A 25,648-nucleotide genomic window follows, 5' to 3' on the forward strand; every position below is an offset into this window, starting at 1 on the left:
ACAATATTTGGAGGGGACTTACATGTTTGAAAAGTTGTGGTTAAGCATTAGCTTATTACGTTTATGTTGTATTTCTCATAATCCGTCTGATATGATTCACTGAATAAGAAAAGCTGGTTTGCAGTGCGTTACGACATTTTAATCCAACTTTTAAAACATTTCTTCTCTAAATAATAAAGTAAGACCTATCAATCAGAGGACAGAAGGCATGTTCTGGTCATATTGATCATTTATAGGCCCTAGAAATGTGTGTATGAAATATGAAGAGGCGTTACACTTATTGCTCAACAGAATTTGTCAAAGAATGTTTAGTTTAAGTTATAAGAGAATAAATGTTGTAAAAAGTTTGCATTGCCAAACTAGGATTCTTTCCCAATGGATTATACGGCCAAAGGAGCGAAATATCCTCAAGCTTCTCCAAAATAAGTCCTGTTTTGTGTTTAAATCCTGAAATTGTATTACTTGTGTCCTATAAGATGTCCTGAATAAATGTTGTGATGAGTCTTTATGGTCTTGCCCACAGCACAATGTGAGATCAGATCCTCAGCAAAGAGCAGAAGAAGCAGAAGTCGTCCGTCCGCACAGACCCGACGGCCAGCAATGAACGTGTCAAAGCAGGAGCTGCGAGGAACACAATGCATCATTACAGTCCCTGAGAAGCCAGCCGTCCAATCCTGGCTAAACCGCAGCGCTGCAGGACAGACTACAACTTCTCCTGACGGATCTGATCTTCAACCCGAGGGATATCCATCCACAATCAGCCTGAATCATAATCACACCATCTTCGCTCATTCGGCCAGAGGACAACTGAGCCTGCTTTCTCCCAAGGGTTTTTTCTCTCGGTCACCTGCTGGAGTTTGGGTTCCCGCTCAGCTCTGGTCTGCTTAGTGTGGCTCTAAAAGACACTTGGTAATATTGATATGACTGCGCGGACACGACTGGATGAGTGCAGAACTTGGACTGAACTGAGCTGGATGATGATACCACTGTTTTCTGCTCAGCTGCTTTATGGCCGGACTGACTTTGCTTCAGAATGGAGGATTTCTGCAACATTTCCTCTGATATTGAGCTGAATGAAATCAACATGGAGCTGATTCAGAGTTAATAAAGGAACTATTGTCTGCTGTAGAATAGCTTATACTTCAATTGAGCTCATTCATGATTGATGGACTTTACAAAGTTCCTGAGCGGATCAACCCTGAACTGACTTCAGCTGAATAATGTTCACACTGTCAGTCCAAATCTGATTATTGGTGTATCTGGGAAACTTTCTCCGTGTTCTGCCAGAAATAAAGAAGACTTGTTTGAGTCTTTTATTTGCCGTTGTCTCTCAGAGGATTGTGCGGCGCTGACTGCCGTATTTATATTAGTTATTAATAGCTGTGAGATTGATCATCTACTGTGTGGAAGCTTATGGGTGGAAATATTCAATCTCAAATGTAATACACAAAATCATGTATTTCTGTATTTAAATTGACATTTTACAATACATATGTGCAACGGTTGATGCCAAATTAAAATGGGATTATATCATTTACATTTGCTGTTTCCCGCACTAGCTTTAATATTTAAATGAAATACATATTTTAACGCTTTATAAGTTGCGAAATGAAAATGTTGTAGAGAATTGATTAGATATGTTTAACAAGTCAAAGCTCAAACTGCAGTAAAATGATCATTTAAATGTTCTTCTGCATATTATACATATATCAATATCTAAATACTTCTACTATTACTACTATTATTAGTCATTTCTACTTATGTTTGTTTTATTGCTGTTACTATTACTGATTTATTATTGTTGTTTCTGTAATTACTTTAAAAAATAATAATAATAACAACAAAAATAATGGTTCAGTGTGACTTCAAAATGCGTTGTGAGCCTAAGATATGGCAAAAGAAGAGCAAAACGGTGTTTCTTTTTTCTTTAATGCGTTTATGGCGAGCAATATTCAATCTGAAATGCAATATTCTGAGCAAAATGATCATTCAAACTCAATGATATCATTCACATTTGCTGTTTCCTACTCTAGTTTGAACACATATTTTAACGCTTTATAAGTTGCGAAATGAAAATGTATTTCCCAAATGGATTCGATATGTTTAACATCTAGCCAAATGAGACTGAAATGTCATTTTTCCTAAATGCATCTAGACTCCCAGTTAAGACTCCTGCGGTTGCATTTATTGATCTGTTCTGCAATGAATGAAGCCAAACTCAATGAAGGCCCCGCCCTGCCCTGTCAATCACTGCATCAAGGCGGGGCCAGGCATGTTGGAGATGAATTCTGATTGTCATTAGAGACGTGAGCGATTAGTGAAGATGTTCCTCTGGCTCTCCTTTATCAGGGTTTGAGGAGATCATATCAGTTTGATGCTCTCTCTTTTCCAGCTCTATTCCTCCTCCTGTCCTTCATCCCAGAGTCTCTGATCATCCATCTTCAGTCCTGAGGCTTGTTTTCTACCATCACTCCTCCGCTCTTTCTCAAGTCCTGCTCACTTTTACAACATTTATGCTTCAGTAGATTAAAGTCCCAGTGCCACTGCTGTGTTCGAGCACAAATACTGTCTAGAAGAGGATTCATGGCATATTGACATTGAGCACAGTTGGGACTTAATGGGACACTTTTCTTCATTTCTTCTCATTATTTTAATGAGTAGTATTTATTCACATTAATGTCCTAGTGCAGTGCCCTTCATTTGGTTTAGAAACATTTCTTATATATCTGTGATCAAAATACATCCATATGCACCATTTGGAAAAAGAAAACCCAAGCTTAATATTCAGAATGCCAAATATTTGCCTTGTGTGAACTCGTGGTGTGTGATTATTGACAGATGAACCCCGTCAGGAAACTAAGGCCGTGTCCACACTAATACCTGTTGATTTGAAAACGTATATTTTTCTCTCCGTTTTGGCCTTCCGTCCACACTGAGACAGCGTTTTAAGTCACTGAAAACGAATCGTTTTGAAAACGCCGTCTTCGCGTCGTAGTGTGGACTTCTTCTTCTTCTTGTTCTTCTTGTTATATGGCCGTTCACTCCTTTGGAGTATTACCGCCTCCTACTGTATAACTTATGTACTTGCATGGGTGATGTATCTGTATAATGATCGTTTAATTGCCCCACCCACCCCAAAGGATCAGAGCCCATGCTTTAACTGACGCTGCGTGTTCAGCTCCTCCAGTTTCCACAGTGGGCTCCTCACTCTCTGAGATGGATGAAAGCATTAGGCTACTACATCTATATCCTCTGCTCTAATCCTGTACACTTTAAGAAGGTTAAAACCGCCGTATATACCTGATTATCTCTCAAATCCTTTCCCAATAGCTCCACTACACGTACTGGTCTAGTCTTTATATTGCTGAATAGACTATTACGATCATCATGATATTTAGTCCACTTAAAAAACACACGTTCTACCGTTTCTAATACATTACATTCATCACACACACCATTTTCATGCTTCCCCATTATTGCAAGTGTTGAGTTTAACCCTGTATGGCCAAACCTTAATCTAGATATCATAACTTCTTCCTTTCTGTGTCTTCCACAAAACTTTTCCCTTTTCCTTACTGATTTTTCAATATGATAAGACCATCTGCCTGTTCTACTATTTTCCCATCTTTGTTGCCACAGTTGAATGATTTCCTTATTAATCCCTGATTTTACCTCACTTCTTCCCAGGGTACCTTAATATCCACCACATTGTTCTTCAATGCTTCTTTTGCTAATTGATCTGCCTTTTCATTCCCTACTATCCCTATATGTGCTGGTACCCAACAGAAATAAACCACTATACCCTCTGCTTTCATTCTGTACAATAATGTATAAATTCCCACCATCAGGTCTTCTCTGTCCGTTCTTGTTGACTTTATACTTTTAAGAGCGGATGAAGAGTCTGAGCAGATTACAACCCGATTTGGTTTAACCTGTTCAACCCACTGCAATCCTCCTATTATAGCACTTCATTCTGTGGAATATACAGATCATTTATCACTTAATCTTAAACTTATTTGGGATTTAAATCTGGGAATATACACTCCTATTCCCACTTTCTGACTCCGGGTCTTTAGATCCATCTGTATAAATCTGTACAAAGGAATGAAATGTTTCTCTCATAAAACCACTGATTTCAAAACTATTACTATACCCATCTTCTTCTTCCCGGGCATCTAATAATCTCATTTCGACAACAGGTTCTGTAATATTCCATACTGATACACCATGTAGTGGTATATTAGGACAGATAACTTCATCCTTCAGGTCACACTCCTTCACCCATTGCTCATATTTCCATCCAAAACTATTCCCTCCATTCTTTTGATATTCCCAGCCATCTTTTAAAACTGTTCGTGTATGATGAAGGAAGCCTAAAGGAAGAGGAAGAAGCGAGATGGGCGGGGCTTATTTATGGTTAACACCTGAGGTCTCTGCGCATGCGCGGTCTGAGGAAACGCCTCTGTGTCCGAAACCGAAAGTACAGACTCGACTCTCATGACAAGGAAACATTTCCAATAAACTGGACATAACTATCACATCTCGGTAAGTCCTGTTATCATCTATCATGTCATATTATTGCTCAGTGTTTTCGCATCGCGTCGCTATCATAATAAACTCCATCTGTAAACTTTAGCGGACATTAATGGAGTTTTACCTGTGTATATCTTTATATGGAGAGCGGAAGCCGCGAAAGTCCAGTGAAGGTGTGTTAGGGCGGGTTTTACAGGAGTGCTGAAGCATGATTTCGGCCTCTGTGCTCGCTCTGGCCAGAGGAAAAGCGGCTAAAGAAGGCTTAAAGTCTGTCGTTTCAGAGAATAACACAACGGCGAGCGCGTCGAGTATAAACACCTGCCCAAACGGACGAGGCGCGCGCACGCGGTCAGCGGAGGCGCGCACTGCGGAGCCAAACGAAAGTATAAACCAGGCTCAATGGGTGAAGATGGCAGAAGAAGACTGTTCACAGTCCAGAGATGGACTTATGCGCATTACTTTGAGTTTGCAGAGAAAAGCACAAGAAGAACGTAATAGTCAAATGCAACCTTCGTCTAAAACCAAAAGAACTATCGACGCGAAACGGCATTATAATAAAACAATAATAAAAACATCTCTTGCTCTTTTTTCACTTAGAGTGACTTGTTTGTGTTGTGAACCTCTTGAATTCAAAGAGAATAAAATAATGACGACAATAATACAAAAGTAAAGCAAATGTGCATATTGTGATGCCATTAGCGTTACAGTTCTGTTGTGTAATATGAATAGACCAAGGCTATCCCCAGATATCGGCAGATAATCGCTTTGCCTTTACCACCCTTGGATAGTTTCCGTCTGTCATCCTTTCTTCAGGCCATCCTTAAAAATATTTTGGTTTTCAGTAACAGTAAAAAAAAAAAAAAAAAAAGGGTCGGTAGGTCTATTTTAATACAAAAAAAAGTACATTTTCGGTAATGGTGATTACGTAGCAGGGCTGCACGATTTGGGGAAAATATATAATTGTGATTATTCTGGGTAAAATTTCGATTGCGATTTAAAATGCGTTTATTGTTATTATTATTTTTTACAAATGAAAAGTGTGTGTATATAACATTTTATGTTTTTATATTAATGTGACTAATAATTATTATTATGATTTTTATTACTGCTAAAAATATTTGTAAAAATAAGAAATATTACCATTACAATAACATTTTCATAATTACAAATAAAAAAGAGTATGTCCGAATAAATATAACAATATAATACTAATACTAATTATTATTATTATTTTGTAATATTTTAAAGAAAACTTATTTTACAAAAAAAAAAAAAAACTGCTGGGTTACCTATTAATATGCAGACAGCCTATGACAAAGGTCTAAGCCTAAGGAGTTATTGTAATATATATATATATATATATATATATATATATATATATATATATATATATATATATATATATATATATATATATATATATATATATATATTGTTTTTTTTTTTTTTTTTTTTTTTTATTATTGATTAGCCAAATGTTTTTAATTCATACTGAAAGCCAGAGGGCGCCCTCGAGTGGAAAACGCCACAGTCGCCCCAGAGAAGTAATTGACGTTAGTTTTCAGGAAATCCATCATGATGTGAAGCTAACGCTGTAAACAGAAGATAGAGACGCTTTGATTTAACATGACGACAATAAACACGACTGCAGCAAACTATGGTGTATTTGAGTTCTTCAAGCCGTCAAGGGTATTTTCATAATAATAAAGTGTATTATAATGCAGTGCTGATTGACATAGAATACTATAAAATAACACATCATCTGCCTCACTGTGATGAGAAGCCACATCAGCTCACACACACTCGACTGACGATATGAAGTGAGGTAAAGCATGTTATTAAACGTTGTCTTTTGTTGAACAGGTTTATGAACGCTTCACTAGTTTGTGAAGATGTTTGACTCGTGTTGCTTTTTCAAACGCACGTTATAAGCGACTCAAACTCGCAGTCTTTCAGACGGAGCAGCGTTTAGCACAGAGCCGCTCTTCGCTAACACACTGGGCATTTATTTATTTGATTTAAATCGCAGCCTTTGAGCTTTCTTAAATCGCACACAGGCCAAATCGCGATTGCGGTTCGATTTCGATTAATCGTGCAGCCCTATTACGTAGGTATGAATTTAAACAAATTAGCATATCGTGACGTCACTGACTGGGTCTTCAAGCCGTGCCTTCGGGCGCATGGGCTAACTGCAGGCTATATAGGGGGCGGCAGTGGCTCAGTGGTTCATGTAGGTTGTCTACAAACCAGAAGGTTAGTGGTTCAATCCCCGGTTCCCCCTGACCAAGTGTCGAGGTGTCCATGAGCAAGACACCTAACCCCAGCTGCTCCCGACGAGCTGGATGAGCCTTACATGGCTGACATCGCCGTCGGTGTATGAATGGGGGAATGTGTGGCAAAATGTAAAGCGCTATATAAATGCAGTCCATTTACCATATAGACCACAAACAGATTGAAATATTTGTCAAAAACATGTTTATTGCATAAATTTCAGGTGCAGTCATTAAGAAAAGGGTCCGACCACCGCTAGCTGTCATTGACTCAAAGCTGTCAACCCTCCCTTTTTCCCGGGTTTCTCACGTATTTTAGCTCTTTTCCCGCTGTCTTCCCGTTTTAGTATTTTCCCGTGATATGTTCCGTATTTATCCGCTCGATTGTGTTAACTCAGCACACGCAGCTATCTGTGTCTCTGGAGTGGCTTGCACTTGTTGCCAGACCAGCGCATCTGGTGATATAGACTAGTGTATCTGAAGATCAAAAAGCTAAAAGTTGTTTTTATGAATTCAGTTAATGAAGTCGCTATAACCAACTCTTTACTGGTAAATATTACAGTAAACAAACATCGCAGACAATGGCAGACCATTTTTATCAGACGTTATTTTATTTTTGTAATATTATGTATTGTCTCTCAGTTGTTTTGAAGAGACACTGCCCCTCTTTCCTCCTTCTTGACAGCCTACATTTACAATAATAGCTTTGATGAACGTTAATGATGAAAAAGGTTTAATAATCGTGATGGTTTGGATTGTTGTTCCTGCCGTCGAGCCACAGCCGTTCACTAAATCAGTGTTTCCCTTTTTTCAGTCATGGCACCCTTTGGAAATGTTCTAATGTTGTGACCCCCCATACATACGTTACGCTAGGGGTGTAACGGTACAGATTGATCACGGTTCGGTTTGTATCGCGGTTTCAGGCTCACGGTTTCAGTACGCTTTGGTATTTGCCATGCTCAGGGACAGAAAGAACTACTGTCACATAAAAATAAAGAAAATAAGAACAAAACACTGAAATACAAGCAGCAGCACAAGCAATGCTTTTCAGGTTTTTCAGGAGGGTCTAACATTAGTGTTTAGGTAGAGAAATGGAATAAATGAATCAAATGTAAAATAACTGCACATTTAACTGTTTAAATTAAAGATTAATCCTTATTAAACTTCAAGAGCAGTGAGTGATGTCCTTATCTTCTGTTTGACATTAAACAGACAGCAGTAAAGGCTACTGCCCCTTTAAGAGCTAATACAGGGATATGCTCGTCTCTCTCCACTGGATAAAGTCCTCTTAAGGCATATTCAGATTATGTCTGCTGGATACTCATCAAGATCGACACGCTGACATACTTACTGTGTGAGTTTGTCCGTTCAAGCGCAAGACTTGAAGAACTCAATATTTGCGCGCTGTGAGACGTGTGTGTGCTTCTGGACGAGCGCAGAGACAGATCTTCTCACTGCAGAGAGTTCTCATTCGCGTCTTCTGGCGAATATTCTGGGTGATGATGGTGAAAATGACTGGTCATACGGCAGCACTCGCATGCACTGAACACAGTTTACAAAGAGAGACCGTTTTGCCCACGGTTTTCTTTTATTATCGCTGTTGTAGTGTAGCCTATCACTGAGGAGCCAGCACGTGTCTCCATCGACAGAACCGCACATAAAGCATTATTCTTCAAGTTACAACCAGTGCCGCCGCTCGCACCACGCGCAGTCGAGCAGAACACACGCTACCCATAGCAACGCGTTAGGACAACGACATTTCAGACCGACAGAGACGAGATAAACGGCTTTTCCGCCATTTGTTACTGTTTTGTACACGTCGTTATATTAATTATAATTCAAATTCTGTTTTATTGGCCACAATATAGTAATGATGAATGTTGAGAGGGGCACTTTTGATTAATTTTCAGAAAGGGCAGGGGCTCAAACCCCCAAAGCCCTCGCCTCTGCAGTGCTCTTGCCTGGTGTGTGTGTGTGTGTGTGTGTGTGTGTGTGTGTGTGTGTGTGTGTGTGTGTGTGTGTGTGATATTAATAATTGTGTTCCTTCTTTGTGTTTCCATGTGCAGGTCTGAAGTCAGTTTCTCATTATGGAGAACAGAGAAAAGAGGAAGAGTCAGAGATCTTCATCTCCAGAATCCGGCTGTGTGTCTGTGAAGAGTGACAGATCAATGCCTGATACTCCTCTTAAATTCAGTGATGGAGCAGTGACCTCTGACCCCAGTGATGGAGCAGTGACCTCTGACCCCAGTGATGGAGCAGTGACCTCTGACCCCAGGTAAGGACAAACGTGGGTGAATTGGCTGAGCTGTTTTCTGGGAGTCAAACACACACTAAATGCACTCAGAGAGCTGAGATTTGTAATAGGGCTGTGCCTGAAACTAACGATCATTTTGATAAAGGATTAATTTATAGATTTATTTATTCAATGAACCAGAAGAAACCGAGATGCTGCCCTCGCTCACTTAAAGGGGCGGTGAAACACTCAGTTTCAGTCAATCTCATGTCAATCTTGAGTACCTATAGAGTAGTATTGCATCCTTCATATCTCCGAAAAGTCTTTAGTTTTATTATATTTATAAAAGAAATATGGGCTGTACCGAGTCTTTCCGGAAAAAACAGAGCGCCTGGAGGCGTATCGTGTGGGCGGAGCTAAAGAATGACATATGCGCAAAGCGGTGACGTCCTCAAGCGTGGAGAAACCCATCTCAGCTATCTCAGCTAATAGATAAGATCCAGAATCTAATTCGGAGGCTGAAATAGAAACAGCAACAGCAGGACGTCCGAGTCTGTGGTAAGTACTGTATTTAGAGGCCTGTCAACCTGACACGATTTGGTTAATGGACTATTGTATGCGACCAAACCTTAGTAGCAAGCAAAACGGTTTTGCATGTCAGAGTAGTGTAACGTTATAAGTTACATAGAACAGCAATGGAGTCCGTTTGCGCATTTGAATGACGAAGCACGCGATCGTGTCGTTTACTGATGTTTACTCACGCGACGATAAGCACAGCACAGACATCTGAAGCAGTTTTACTCACCGGCTGCTTCCAAAGCAGGACCGAACCTTTATCGCTGGGATGGCTCCGTCAAAAACACACTTCTTGGAGTGTGGAGATCCACTTTGCGATGCGACTGAAGCATCTCTGCGTTCAAATCGGTTCAAATGCAGCGCTGCCTTCCCGGAATGCTGTGCTGAAGCGTTGAAGTCGCCTTAATGTCAAAGTGGAGGAATGAAGTGGAGCGCGGCGCGGACTATAACGACAGAAGTGTTCACGGACGACTGGATCTGCAGCTGAGAGACTGTTTACAGCGTGCATTTCCTCTCTCGCGCTAGTCACGCGCGCACCCTACCGGGAGAAGAGCCCGTACGGCCCATACAAGGACCTTCCGCTCTAGTAACGTCAAGCCGACCCATACTCGAAAACAACTCTCCGAAACTTGTGAGAAACCGGAAGGAGTATTTTTAACACAGAAATACTCCATCAAACGTCCAACATTAGTTTTTGAAACTTTGTCTGTGTTTAGGATGGGAATCCAAGTCTTTAACAGTGGAAAGCTCAGAGTGCAGGAAACAGCATTTCACCGGCCCTTTAAGCTTTTGCTTCAGAGCCAAGCGTTTGATTGATTCTGCTCTTCAATCTTCAGCTCAAGTGCTCTACAAACCCAGAAGAATCACACTGAACCCTTTGTAACTTTTCCTTTAATACCAGACCAAGACAAAGCATCCCCAAAGTGAGTCAGGAGCTTACTGTCAGACTAGGCAATAATGCAATAATGAATGATTTTAATTAGTGTAAAGACTGCATGAGCAAAAAGAGAATGTAAACCCCGCCTACTCTGATTGGATTGGCCATCTGAGCGCTGTTAGACCACATTAGTTTCGACTCTCAGCCTCAGATTCTGTTCCTGTCAATCACGCGGTGTCAACCAATTATACTGAATGAGGGAGGGCTGAGCTAACACACACACAAACACACGCACACACACACACACACACACACACACACACACACACACACACACACACACACACACACAAAGTGAGGCAGCAGGCGTGGCACACACAACGACTCGGCAAAAAGATGATTTTCAGAACAATGCGTGAGTTTGAGACCCGTCTTCAGTTCTGACAGTTTCTCCAGTCTTACACATTACATTCCAAACCAAACAACACGCAGCTGAAACGACTAAATTAAACATTATAATAGACAAAAATAAAAGCATGGGGTCGGCTGTGAGAAACACACATTCTCTCTGAACATAGTAATTGGATTAAACCGGCTCGTTTCGTTCAAAGGGGTAAATAGGCTACAGTATCCCTCCTTTCATACAAATATGATTACTTGTGTTACATGTTGACCTTCATTTCATTTCTAATATGAAATATTTTAACAAAATGCATATTTTATTTACGCATCATCACATTTATGTTGTCAAGTTATGAAAAATGCAAATCTGATGTGCAATAATAAACGTGTTGAACTGAAACTGAAATGAAACATTAATTGTCCAGAAATAAAAGACTGAATAGATTATGTTGATCTATATTTTAATGTATTCAGTTTTTTCATATTCTTAAATGTGTGCACTCTTGTTGTTTCATCAGTGTGTTCAGAGATGATCAGACTGGAGACCAGGATTCTCCTCAACCAGTGAATGATGAACTCCAGAGAGTCAAAGACAGACACAAAACCATCATGAAGAACAAGTATGAGAGATTATTTGAGGGACTGAAACTCCAGGAGAATGAAGCCCTCCTGAACAGGATCTACACACAGCTCTACATCATAGAGGGAGAGAGAGAAGGAGTGAATGAAGAACATGAGGTTTTACAGATGGAGAAAACAGCCAGAACACAACACTCACAAGACACTCCAATCGACTGCAATGACATCTTTACAGCCTCAGCTGAACCAGGACGTGAGGAGAAACAGCAGATCAAGACTGTTCTTACTAAAGGCATCGCTGGAATCGGAAAAACCGTCTCTGTGCAGAAGTTCATTCTGGACTGGGCCGAGGGAAGAGCCAATCAGGATGTAGATTTCATGTTTGTGCTTCCATTTCGAGAGCTGAACTTGATCCGAGATCATCAGTACAGTCTTCACAGACTTCTGCTGGACTTTCATCCTGAACTTCACGATCTGGACCCAAAGATTTATGAGGAGTGTAAAGTTGTGTTCATCTTTGATGGTCTGGATGAAAGCAGAATCACACTGAGGTTTTCAGACGCTCAGGAAGTTTCTGATGTGATTGAGACTTCATCAGTGGATGTGTTGATGTCAAAGCTCATGAAAGGAGAGATGCTTCCCTCAGCTCTCATCTGGATCACCTCCAGACCAGCAGCAGCCAATCAGATCCCCTCCAAATACATCCACCGTCTGACAGAGATTCAGGGATTCAATGAGCCTCAGAAGGAGGAATATTTCAGGAAGAGAATCAGGGACGAGCATCAAGCCAGCAGAATCATCTCCCACATCAGAAGAGCAAGAAGCCTTCACATCATGTGCCACATACCCGTCTTCTGCTGGATCTCATCCACTGTGCTTCAGAAGCTCCTGGAAGAAGATCTGAGCACAGAAATCCCTCAAACTCTGACTGAAATGTACATCCACTTCCTGCTGATTCAGATCAACATGAGGAATCATAAATATGAAGAGAGAGATCCAGAGAAACTCCTGCCGTCCAACAGAGAAGTGATTGTGGAACTTGCTGAAGTGGCTTTCAATCAGCTGATGAAGGGCAATGTGATGTTCTATGAGGAGGACCTGAGAGAGAGCGGCGTAGACGTCACTGACGCCGCAGTGTATTCTGGGATCTGCACTGAGATCTTTAAGGAGGAATCTGTGATTCATCAGAGGAAAGTCTACAGCTTCATTCATCTGAGCCTCCAGGAGTTTCTCGCTGCTTTCTATGTGTTTTACAGCCATTTAATGAAGAACATGGAGCCGCTGCAGCTTCTGAATGAAAGATTTAATAAAGACTCTCTGTATGATCTACTAACATCAGCAGTAGATAAAGACTCTCTGTATGATCTACTAGCATCAGCAGTAAATAAAGCCCTCTGGAGTGAGAATGGACGGCTGGATCTGTTCCTGCGGTTCCTCCTGGGCGTCTCTCTGGAGTCCAATCAGAGACTCTTACAGGATCTACTGACACACACAGAGAACAGCTCAGAGGACATCAGGAGAATCACACAGTACATTCAACAGAGGATCAAAGATGGACCTGGACTCTCAGCTGATCAATCCATCAATCTGTTCCTCTGTCTGCTGGAAGTGAAAGATCAGACTCTGTCCAGAGAGATTCAGGAGTTTGTGAAATCAGAGAAACACTCAGAGGAGAAACTCTCTCCTGGTCACTGCTCAACAATCGCCTACATGCTTCAGATGTCAGAGGAGCCGCTGGATGAGCTGAACACCAGTAAATACAACACATCATATGAGGGCAGAAGAAGACTGATACCAGCTGTGATCAACTGCAGAAAAGCCCTGTGAGTGTTCATTATTCACTAATGAAGAGTCATGATTAATAATGAATCTGACACATTAATTCTCCTCCCCTTCACATCGTGCCACAGTTTATACATTATTATTATTATTAATATTATTATTATTATGTATACATCTACAAGACACAAATGTATGTCAAATAACAACGACTGACAGTTGCAGAATTATATCAAAGCACAAGAAAGTGAAAGAAACAAACTGTAATACTAGACAACAAATAAAAAGCAGTTAATAACTGGGAATAATTTGTTGTTAAAGGTCCCATGGCATGGATTTTTATTATTATTTTATAATGTTTCCTGAGGTGTAATTATATTGTTAGTATGATTTTTACATCAAACATTTTCATAATTTAGAAATAAAAGGCATTTTTTCTATACTGATATTAGCCCTTTTTACATTTGAAATAGGGATTTTCTTTAGGAAATATTGTAGTGAGTTGGCAAAAAAGAGGAAAATAGAAGAGGATAAAACTCTACTTTGTTCTCCAAAAGAGTAGAAGATTTACCAGAACTCGATAAAGCAGAGTTTACTGTGCAGAAACTTAAACTAGAGGAAATTTACAAACAAAAGGCAGAAGGAGCTTTCATAAGATCTCGAAGGGAATGGCTTGAAGAGGGGAAAGAGCTCTGCTTACTTTTGTAGACTTGAGAGGAAACAAGCAAAAAATAATTATATTGAAAAATTGAGGATTAATGGTAATATTGTGGAGGACCCTAACATTATTGCAGATTTTTGCTCTGAGTTTTATAGTAATTTATATGCATCTAATTTTTGTCAACAATCTACATCTGAGTTTTTTGAGTCCCTACATAATATGAAGACGATTAGTAATGAAGAATTCAACTTATGTGAAGCAGGCACGGCGTTTTGGGTGGGCCTGACGGGCCTTGGCCCACCCAAAACTTTTCTTTAAAAAAAATACAAACTTTTAATATATTTTAATTTAGTCAAAATATGGTTGAGAATGGCAAAAAAGCTCATAATCTGTGGTAATAGGCTAGTCTAAATGTTTTGTTTTTAACTATTTTTAAAAAGTTGTTTGAGTCTATTTTGATGTTTCTGTGCAAGTTCAGCAGACAGTGAGGTTCGAGATCGGATATTTGTGAACGTGAAATTAATTTCCAGTAAAGGATGTTGCAGCAGTTGTTGTTTAAGTACCTTAAACATGCGCGAACAGTAGGCCTATCGAAGTCATCGCTGCAAACAAGAGCTAAAGGAGGGCAGCAGGACACAACACTGCCTGATAACATTGCCAATCACTTCATGTACAGTTGGACGTGTCTTTACCAGTGTCAACTGAATTAAAACACCAAATAGAAGCACCATGCTTAGCCTATGTCTCGCCTTATGTCCCTCAGTAGCTGCGTTTCCATTACAGATTTGCGAAAAACTTTTGCGATATTTCTTAAATGTCGATAAAAACTATTGCGAAATGACAGCGTTTCCATAGCTGCAGTTATGCAACTAAAACATATTACTTTCCTCTCGCGATAGGTCATTCCAAAATGATGGCACTTGGTAGATTTGTACAGGTATATCCCATCCACCCCACTAGCCATTATTTTTATTGGAAGGAGATATATGTGTTATCCACGCATTAATGGCAAGGAAAGCCCCTTAGGTTACTTAAGCAGCACGGATATGAGGTGTGTGTGTGTGTGTGTGTGTGTGTGTGTGTGTGTGTGTGTGTGTGTGTGTGTGTGTGTGTGTGTGTGTGTGTGTGTGTGTGTGTGTGTGAAAGACCATGTGATATTTCAGTTTTTCTTTTTAATAAATTGGCAAAAATGTCTGTTTTTCTGTCAATATGGGGTGCTGTGTGTACATTAATGAGAAAAAAAACTTAAATTATTTTAGCAAATGGCTGCAATATAACTGGCTGTAGTTTATAGTATATAGTAGTTTAAAGTGTATATATATATATATATTAGGGGTGTAACGACACGCGTATTCGTATTGAACCGTTCGGTACGAGGCTTTCGGTTCGGTACGTGGTACGCATTATGTACCGAACGGTTCTCGGACTAATTAATTAGACTTGGAAAAATAAAAAAGTGTGTGAAATATAATAACATGCGTTCAACAATAACCAAAACGACATAACTGCCAATGCCCCTGACACCGGCGAAGTGAAAAAAAAAAAAAAACACCAAATATGTTTTAGGCTGCTCAGTCAGGTGCTCGCTTACTCAGTAGGCTACGCGCTGAATGCTCGTGGCAAAATGGCTATTGCGTTTAACAAACCAAAAATAGAAGATCCTCCAATAACCAACAGGTCTGGTGTTTGGGTGAACTTTGGATTCTTTGTAAGCTATGATGGTGTTGACAAGAGTGATGGATAAAAAAACAACGGTATGTCGCATTTGCTGATGGTACAGCAGTGGGAATAATTCATGTCATGTCAACTCATTTACGCCAACAACAAGACGATAAAAAGGAGAAACAGCCACAAACTATCCCCGCAGCATTAAGACAGACATTTCCAACTTATTCAAATGGCAAAAGACATCACCAAGGCGAGTGGCCCATTATAGCCGCGGATATGAGACCTTACGCCCATTTTCACACAAACTCCGTCTGCAGTGCGTAGTCTATGCGGTGCGTATTTTTTCCGTACCCATGTTAACGGTTGTGGACTGCAAACGCAGCATATTTGAATACGAATACGCATACGCAGCGCAAAACGTACTGCAGACAGAGTTTTAAGAACATGCTTAAAGTAATTGAGCCCCGTTACAATGTTCCTTCATGAGCCCATTTCAGCCAGTAATTCTTGCTTTGTCCCAAAAAACAAAAGCACAAATAGAGAACCAATTGGCCAAAGCAACAGCGGTGTCTCTGACAACAGACGGCTGGATGTCAAGGGCTACACAAAGCTACCTGACTGTAACGGCACATTACATTACCGATGAATGGGAGCTGAACAGCCACGTTCTTCAGACACGCCCCCTTGAGAGTCAGACAAGTGAGGATTTGGCCGTATTAAGGGATGACAAAAGCAGTAGTGTGTGAAAAAAGTGTGGAGAGAGCTAATGTAAAGAGCTAATGTCTATTTCTGTAACTACATAGAAGATGGGTAAAGTATAACTCCATCATTGTTCAATGTTAAAAAAAAAATCATACTTTTGTTAGTTTTAATAAAAAAATAATTAAAAAAGGTAATTTATCTGCCAATTTTTTCTTTTTGCTGTATCTAAAACATACCGAACCGTACCGAACCGAACCGTGACACCAGTGTATCGTATCGAACCGAACCGTGAATTTTGTGAACCGTTACACCCCTAATATATATATATATACACACACACACAGTGGGTACGGAAAGTATTCAGACCCCCTTTAATTTTTCACTCAGCCATTATAACTATAGCCAGTTATATTGCAGTGGTGGGAATAATGTTTCCCGGGGTCCGAGTGTTCACCGCGAAGTTAGCAGGTGTGTTAGTGTTGGGAATGAGGCGGCCGCGGGAGATTTTTGCCGCGCTCACCATGAAGCGCGCGTCTTCTCACGCGTCTTCATGATCGCGGCGACAGTATTGTGGTGGAGACTTTATCTAACGCCACTGGATATGTTAGAAGAGGTCGAAGTATTCATAAACAAGTTCGAGGGCAACGTGGAGGCAGGGTGGGGAGTCAAAATGACAATAAGAGTGGCCGTGACTGTGCACACTCGGCGGCGCGTGAGGAAGATCTGGACGCGAGCAGACGTGCTGTGTCACTGGGCAAAGGGGGTATGAAGCGTAATATATAATATATAATATATATGTGCCCTATATATGGAATCAGAGTGCTTACTGTATGTAGTTAATGGAAAATCTCTACAGCAAAAGGCAAACTGTTACATGCATTCGGTTTGTTTCTACCATTTATTAGTAATGATTTACACAGTTTGTTTAATATTTACTATTTACCTGAACATTCAGTATTGTGCAATATAGCGTAAAGAAGGTAAGGGACATTTTGGGGGAAAGAAGTGCTGCATTTTATCATTTAAACATGTGGCTTTTCATGAAAATTCTATAATCCAAGATTGCCCCAACTTTATGACGTCATAATATGCAAATTAGATGGGAAAATGTAATCTCTACATAAACTTAGGGTCCTCCTTAATATGTCTCTAATTTACAGAAAGTTTCTATCTTTTATCACTTTTAAGATATAGCCTTTTGAAATGAAGATGTCAAAATCGAACATTTTAGGAAAAAACCTCTGGCGCCTAAAGGGTTAAGACCATGTGATATTTCAGTTTTTCTTTTTAATAAATTGGCAAAAATGTCTGTTTTTCTGTCAATATGGGGTTAAACAGTGACTTGATACATGGGCGTCAGTTTGGTTTGAAATGTGCTGGGGACAGAGACGCATTCAGAAGTGCATTTTCAGAAGTGCTGGGTACAATGATGGATTCATTTTTTTCGGGTCATGTTTTGAAAGACGATGTCCTGTAGCTTACTAATAGTTAATAATTAAAAATCCATATATCTTTTCATTTAATTATAAAATTCATAGTAATGATTTATAAAAAAGAAAACTAAAACCAGTGTGAAATAAATGTTAAAAGCAGGAATAAGACATTCACTGTACATGATTCCCTGCTTTTCGAGGTAGCTACTATCTACAAAGTCTGGTGTCCACAAATGACAACAGACCTTTCAAAAAAGCGTTCGCGATGTATTTGGATGCTGAACCATTATTTATTATTATAGGCTTTGTACTTCACTCACATTCAATAGGCCCAATAGACACCTGCACTCCCGCGGGACTCGCGGAACCCAACGCGTATAGAGAACGGCGCGGGACTAGATTTGGCTGAGCGCGGGCGGTAAGGTGTGTGTGCTACTCGCGTGTGTGCGGATTGCGGGTGAATAAAACTATTTGCGGGACTCCCGCAAAATAGAAATATCTAAAAATAAAACACCTAGAAACAAATAAATTGTTATTCATCTATTGCACAAAACCAAAAAGAACAACTAAAACGAAATAAAAAAAAAGATTTACAGGCGCAGGCAGAGTATAACACGTTTTTGCTGCATTGTGCAATGTAACCAATATGTGTTTATTTCTGGAACGTTATGGCCAAACAGATGTATTTAAGATAGAATCCACTCAAAGGAGTTTTTTGCGCAGTGCTGAATTCTATATGCTGACAAATCGTCTGATTATAGCAAAGAAAGTGTTGACATTTTGGAAGATTCATTGTGCAGTCATTTCTATTGCTAACAGAGCTTTGTGAGATCGCAATAAACTGAGAAATCTTTTTTGGAATTATGAAGGGGGCACCCTTTGCCCGTATTCTGCCACGCCAACCCACGCATGCACACGCTTGCTTTTACATTAAATTACTTGAAATAGTGTCTATTAAGTATACTATTTATACTTTTATGCGGACGGGAGCGGGACAAAACATGAATGTTGCGGGCGGGAGCGGGACAAAACATGAATGTTGCGGACGGGAGCGGGACAAAACATGAATGTTGCGGATGGGAGCGGGACAAAACATGAATGTTGCGGGCGGGAGCGGGACAAAACATGAATGTTGCGGACGGGAGCGGGACAAAACATGAATGTTGCGGGCGGGAGCGGGACAAAACATGAATGTTGCGGACGGGAGCGGGACAAAACATGAATGTTGCGGGCGGGAGCGGGACAAAACATGAATGTTGCGGACGGGAGCGGGACAAAACATGAATGTTGCGGGCGGGAGCGGGACAATACATGAATGTTGCGGGCGGGAGCTGGACAAAACATGAATGTTGCGGACGGGAGCGGGACAAAACATGAATGTTGCGGGCGGGAGCGGGACAAAACATGAATGTTGCGGACGGGAGCGGGACAAAACATGAATGTTGCGGGCGGGAGCGGGACAATACATGAATGTTGCGGGCGGGAGCGGGACAAAACATGAATGTTGCGGACGGGAGCGGGACAATACATGAATGTTGCGGGCGGGAGCGGGACAAAACATGAATGTTGCGGACGGGAGCGGGACAAAACATGAATGTTGCGGACGGGAGCGGGACAAAACATGAATGTTGCGGACGGGAGCGGGACAAAACATGAATGTTGCGGGCGGGAGCGGGACAATACATGAATGTTGCGGGCGGGAGCGGGACAAAACATGAATGTTGCGGACGGGAGCGGGACAATACATGAATGTTGCGGACGGGAGCGGGACAAAACATGAATGTTGCGGGCGGGAGCGGGACAAAACATGAATGTTGCGGGCGGGAGCGGGACAAAACATGAATGTTGCGGGCGGGAGCGGGACAAAACATGAATGTTGCGGACGGGAGCGGGACAAAACATGAATGTTGCGGACGGGAGCGGGACAATACATGAATGTTGCGGGCGGGAGCGGGACAAAACATGAATGTTGCGGACGGGAGCGGGACAAAACATGAATGTTGCGGACGGGAGCGGGACAAAACATGAATGTTGCGGGCGGGAGCGGGACAAAACATGAATGTTGCGGGCGGGAGCGGGACAAAACATGAATGTTGCGGGCGGGATCGGGACAAAACATGAATGTTGCGGGCGGGAGCGGGACAAAACATGAATGTTGCGGGCGGGAGCGGGACAAAACATGAATGTTGCGGGCGGGAGCGGGACAAAACATGAATGTTGCGGACGGGAGCGGGACAAAACATGAATGTTGCGGACGGGAGCGGGACAAAACATGAATGTTGCGGACGGGAGCGGGACAAAACATGAATGTTGCGGACGGGAGCGGGACAATACATGAATGTTGCGGGCGGGAGCGGGACAAAACATGAATGTTGCGGACGGGAGCGGGACAAAACATGAATGTTGCGGGCGGGAGCGGGACAAAACATGAATGTTGCGGGCGGGAGCGGGACAAAACATGAATGTTGCGGGCGGGAGCGGGACAAAACATGAATGTTGCGGGCGGGAGCGGGACAAAACATGAATGTTGCAGACGGGAGCGGGACAAAACATGAATGTTGCGGGCGGGGGTTTGACAAAACATGAATGTTGCGGACGGGAGCGGGACAATACATGAATGTTGCGGGCGGGAGCGGGACAAAACATGAATGTTGCGGGCGGGAGCGGGACAAAACATGAATGTTGCGGGCGGGAGCGGGACAAAACATGAATGTTGCGGACGGGAGCGGGACAAAACATGAATGTTGCGGGCGGGAGCGGGACAAAACATGAATGTTGCGGGCGGGAGCGGGACAAAACATGAATGTTGCGGGCGGGAGCGGGACAAAACATGAATGTTGCGGACGGGAGCGGGACAAAACATGAATGTTGCGGACGGGAGCGGGACAAAACATGAATGTTGCGGACGGGAGCGGGACAAAACATGAATGTTGCGGGCGGGAGCGGGACAAAACATGAATGTTGCGGACGGGAGCGGGACAAAACATGAATGTTGCGGACGGGAGCGGGACAAAACATGAATGTTGCGGGCGGGAGCGGGACAAAACATGAATGTTGCGGGCGGGAGCGGGACAAAACATGAATGTTGCGGACGGGAGCGGGACAAAACATGAACGTTGCGGGCGGGAGCGGGACAAAACATGAACGTTGCGGGCGGGAGCGGGACAAAACATGAATGTTGCGGACGGGAGCGGGACAAAACATGAATGTTGCGGGCGGGAGCGGGACAAAACATGCATGTTGCGGGCGGGAGCGGGACAAAACATGAATGTTGCGGGCGGGAGCGGGACAAAACATGAATGTTGCGGGCGGGAGCGGGACAAAACATGAATGTTGCGGACGGGAGCGGGACAAAACATGAATGTTGCGGGCGGGAGCGGGACAAAACTGTTCCCAAAAAAAATTCCCACCACTGACATTGGGCAAAGGACCATCTACATTGAGCAAATGATTCACAGTTTGTGCTTTAGTGTAACGTTAGGTTTAGTTTCACTTTCAGAATCAGTCATCTCATATTTACCTTCAGAATCAGGTCCCGCGAATAGAAGACCCAACCTTTCATTGTGGGTAAGCTTTATTGATGCCATTAGAAAATAATAATAGTAATAATAATCTAATGCAAATACTCGCTGACGTTGACAATGCTCTGATAAAACAGCTCACTCGCACGTCAGCTCCGCTTTTGTTTACACTGATTCAATGCGCTCTTGCTCGTATCTTTTGTATAGAAAATGATGTTTGTATGAGTCAGGGATGAAGTACGACATGTCTACCATCTAGTGGAGGGGAGGTTGAATGAAATTTGACACCCTATATGACAAAATCGACCGTTTTATTCAGCAATGCATCTTGTCGAGTAAACTCGACCGTGGCGCCAAGATGGTTAATTATTCAGACCCTTTGTGTGACATGCATATATTTAACTCAGGTGCTGTCCATTTCTTCTGATCATCCTTGAGATGGTGCTACACCTTCATTTGAGTCCAGCTGTGTTTGATTATACTGATTGGACCTGACTAGGAAAGCCACACACCTGTCTATATAAGACCTTACAGCTCACAGTGCATGTCAGAGCAAATGAGAATCATGAGGTCAAAGGAACTGCCTAAAGAGCTCAGAGACAAAATTGTGGCAAGGTACAGATCTGGCCAAGGTTACAAAAAAATGTCTGCTGCTCTTAAGGTTCCTAATAGCACAGTGGCCTCCATAATCCTTAAATGGAAGACGTTTGGGACGACCAGAACCCTTTCTAGAGCTGGCAGTTCGGCCAAACTGAGCTATTGGGGGAGAAGAGCCTTGGTGAGAGAGGTAAAGAAGAACCCAAAGATCACTGTGGCTGAGCTCCAGCGATGCCGTCAGGAGATGGGAGAAAGTTATAGAACGTCAACCATAACTGAAGCCCCCCATGAGTCGGGGTTTAATGGCAGAGTGGCCCGACAGAAGCCTCTCTTCAGTGTAAGACACATGAAAGCCTGCATGGAGGTTGCTAAAAAACACCTGAAGGACTCCAGGATGGTGAGAAATAAGATTCTCTGGTCTGATGAGACCAAGATATAACTTTTTGGCCTTAATTCTAAGTGGTATGTGTGGAGAAAACCAGGCACTTCTCATCACCTGTCCAATACAGTCCCAACAGTGAAGCATTGTGATGGCAGCATCATGCTGTGGGGGTGTTTTTCAGCTGCAGGGACAGGACGACTGGTAGCAATCGAGGGAAAGATGAATGTGGCCAAATGCAGGGATGTCCTAGATGAAAACCTTCTCCAGAGTGCTCAAGACCTCAGACTGTTCTGAAGGTTCCCCTTCCAACAAGACAAGGACCCTAAACACAGCTAAAATAACGAAGGAGTGGCTTCACAACAACTCCGTGACTGTTCTTGAATGGTCCAGCCAGAGTCCTGACTTAAACCCAATTGAGCATCACTGGAAAGACCTGAAAATGGCTGTCCACCAACATTTACCATCCAACCTGACAGAACTGGAGAGGATCTGCAGGAGGAATGGCAGACCCAAATCCAGGTGTGAAAAACATGTTGCATCTTTCCCAAAAAGACTCATGGCTGTGTTAATTCAAAAGCGTGCTTCTACTAAATACCGAGTAAAGGGTCTGGGCCCGGTTGCATAAAACACCTTAAGTTTTTCCCTTAAGTATGATACTTAAGGCGTGATTTCCCCTTATCTAAGGGAATGATTTAAGGGTGTTGCATATAATCCCTTAAACGGTTCTCTTAGGTAAGGGACGCCGCTAAGTGTTTCACGACTGTGACCCAGGTTTTACCGTTATAAAATTCTATTGTTGCCATAGACACGCTACGCTGGCGGGTTAGAGAGTGAAGCTGAGATTCAACAAGAGGAATATTACACGGAGTGAGAGAACATTATTGTCTTAAATCAAATAAAAATGATCACTGCTGAGGATAAACGTTTTGAAATCACGACAAAATAAAATATGCTTGGTAACGTTATTTGTTTCACACATTAGACCTTCTCAGCAAAAATCAGCTTCAACACCGGCAGAGCAGCCAGCAGCACGCCAAATCATGCAGCAAAGTGAGGTTTTATTGCTTCTTTGTTAACAATTATTTTAGTCTATTGTTAATTTTACTTAGAACAGCCTCGATGTAATTTTTCGATTTTTTTCATTATTCCTTCAAAACACTTGTGAATTGCAGAAAGACGCAAATATCCTCTCCAGCCGCGACAAGAGAAAAAGTGCTAGAACTGCAAAGAGACATCCTACAGAAGACAAAACTGCAATTAGAGATCGAAAAACTTAAAAAGGAGAAGGAAAATCAAGACCTTTACAACTTCATTCTTAATAACAAACTAATGCAGCTACAAAGTGAAGGAAAAATAAAATGCACATCAATTGACGAATATTTTTTTTATTATGACAGATCTGACAGGTTTTGTATTTATTTATTTATGATTTATTTATTTATATTTCATTTATTTATATTTATGACTATTGTCCATAGGCTACTAGCTAAACTAATTAAAGAATGCATTTACGATGGCATCTCTGACAACAAATCCAGCCCGTTGAAAATCTTGTTGATTTTCTTCATGAGCCTCTTCTGCTTCTGCTTCTTGAGCCTCTTCTTCGACATCATCTCCCTCTTCACAATACATCTTTGACATGTTAAAAAGAACAACGCTGGCGACAATAATTCTGCCGATGCGCAGCTCGTTGTGGAGACTGTGAAATCTGCGTTTGAGCTGTCCGATCGTCCTCTCAATTATAGACCGTGTGTGTGTCAACGCATTGTTGTATCTTTCATAGGATCAAACGATGACCATAATTATCAACAAGTCAAAATACATTTTAATACATTGATAAAATATTTCATTTCTGCACACATGGTCACACTAGCTGCACTAACAGAATGGTAATTTTTTCTGTTAACATCTTCATGCGTGCGGGGAGCCTGAATTCTGACATGTGTGCCATCGATTACACCACTTATTCGAGGAAACCCCGCTTTCCGAAAAAAAGAGGTTTAAAAGGCATCCAGTTCAACACGCGATGGAAATGTCACAGTTTGGCTTAAATGACGGCAGAGAGTCCCTGCAACCCGGTGAATAACTCTACTAACTGACGATTTATGAACATGGAAAACATCTCCCACTACAGACTGGAAACTCCCAGTTGCAAAGAACCGAAGTGCTATAAGCAACTGTAACACAGAGGGTAGTGAGTGGTTGCGCTGGGTAACATGATCAAGATCGCCTTCCAGTTTGTTTGCGATCTCATATATCCCGCGGCGATCAAATCTATATTCGCGAAGCAGTTTTTCATCTCTAAGATTGTCCAGAGGATTCTGCCTATCGCGAAAAATTAACTTTGGCACATTTACATCTTCAACAGGATCAATAAACTCAGCTATTTTTTTCTCATTAATGTTCGTCAACTCTTAAGGTAAACTTTTCCTAACCTTAAACTATACTTAGGAAAATGACAGTTAAGGGGCTTTATGCAACGCTTAACGGTTTTTAAGGGATTACTTAAGTGAAAAATAGACATTTGAGGATAATTCTAAGGGTTTATGACGTTTCAGTTTAATAAACCCTTAAGTGATACTTAAGGGTTATTTTATGCAACACCCTTAAGTTTAAGGGAAACCTAAGGGCGATCTTAAGGGAAATTTTCACTTAAGGTGTTTTATGCAACCGGGCACTGAATACTTAATAAATATAAATTGGCAAAAATGTCAACAATTCTGTGTTTTACATTTACATTTTACATTTAATCATTTAGCAGACGCTTTTATCCAAAGCGACTTACAAAAAAGGGGAGAGCAATAGAAGCAACGAAACCAACAAGGCCAACAACCTGTAAGAGCTGTAAGAAGTCTCATTTAATTAGCACAGTACACATTTTTTTTTATATAGCCATCTACAACAAAAACTCACGTACGCAAAATACAGAATACTGGATTTTGATAGCCATGATAACAACCCATTAGGACTAAGGCTGTTGCCCCAACTGTTGTCGTTAATGCAGATTCAGTGGCCCAATGGGTTGGTATTGTATGGCATTCTAGCTAAACGCGCAGCAATAGCCATCTACAACAAAAAATCACGTACGCAAAATACAGAACACTGGATTTTGATAACTATGTAACATACCTGCCTGAAGGCACAAATCCGGATGAGAGACGTAGATATGATCCAGGAGTGTGTGCTTTTTGGTCGTTGCTGTGGTGATCAGTAAGTGCTATTCTGTATTGGTCAGGTGCAATTGGAAAAGATGTGTCTTAAGATGTTTTTTTAAAAATGGCTACAGACTCGGCAGCACGCATTGAGATCGGCAGGTCATTCCACCAGGTGGGAACGGTCCAGGAAAATGTCCGTGAGAGTGATTTCATGCCTCTTTGGGATGGAACCACGAGGCGCCGCTCACTCGCAGAATGCAAGCTTCTGGAGGGTGTGTAA

The 25,648-nt window shown here is 41.7% G+C and overlaps 1 pseudogene; it reads left to right on the plus strand.

Moving 5' to 3' along the window:
• Positions 1-25,648, plus strand: part of LOC137073693 (uncharacterized) — a 171,761-nt pseudogene that overhangs the window by 99,775 nt on the left and 46,338 nt on the right.

Source organism: Pseudorasbora parva, chromosome 4 (genome assembly GCF_024679245.1).
Source record: "Pseudorasbora parva isolate DD20220531a chromosome 4, ASM2467924v1, whole genome shotgun sequence".
Taxonomy (NCBI): Eukaryota; Metazoa; Chordata; class Actinopteri; order Cypriniformes; family Gobionidae; genus Pseudorasbora; species Pseudorasbora parva.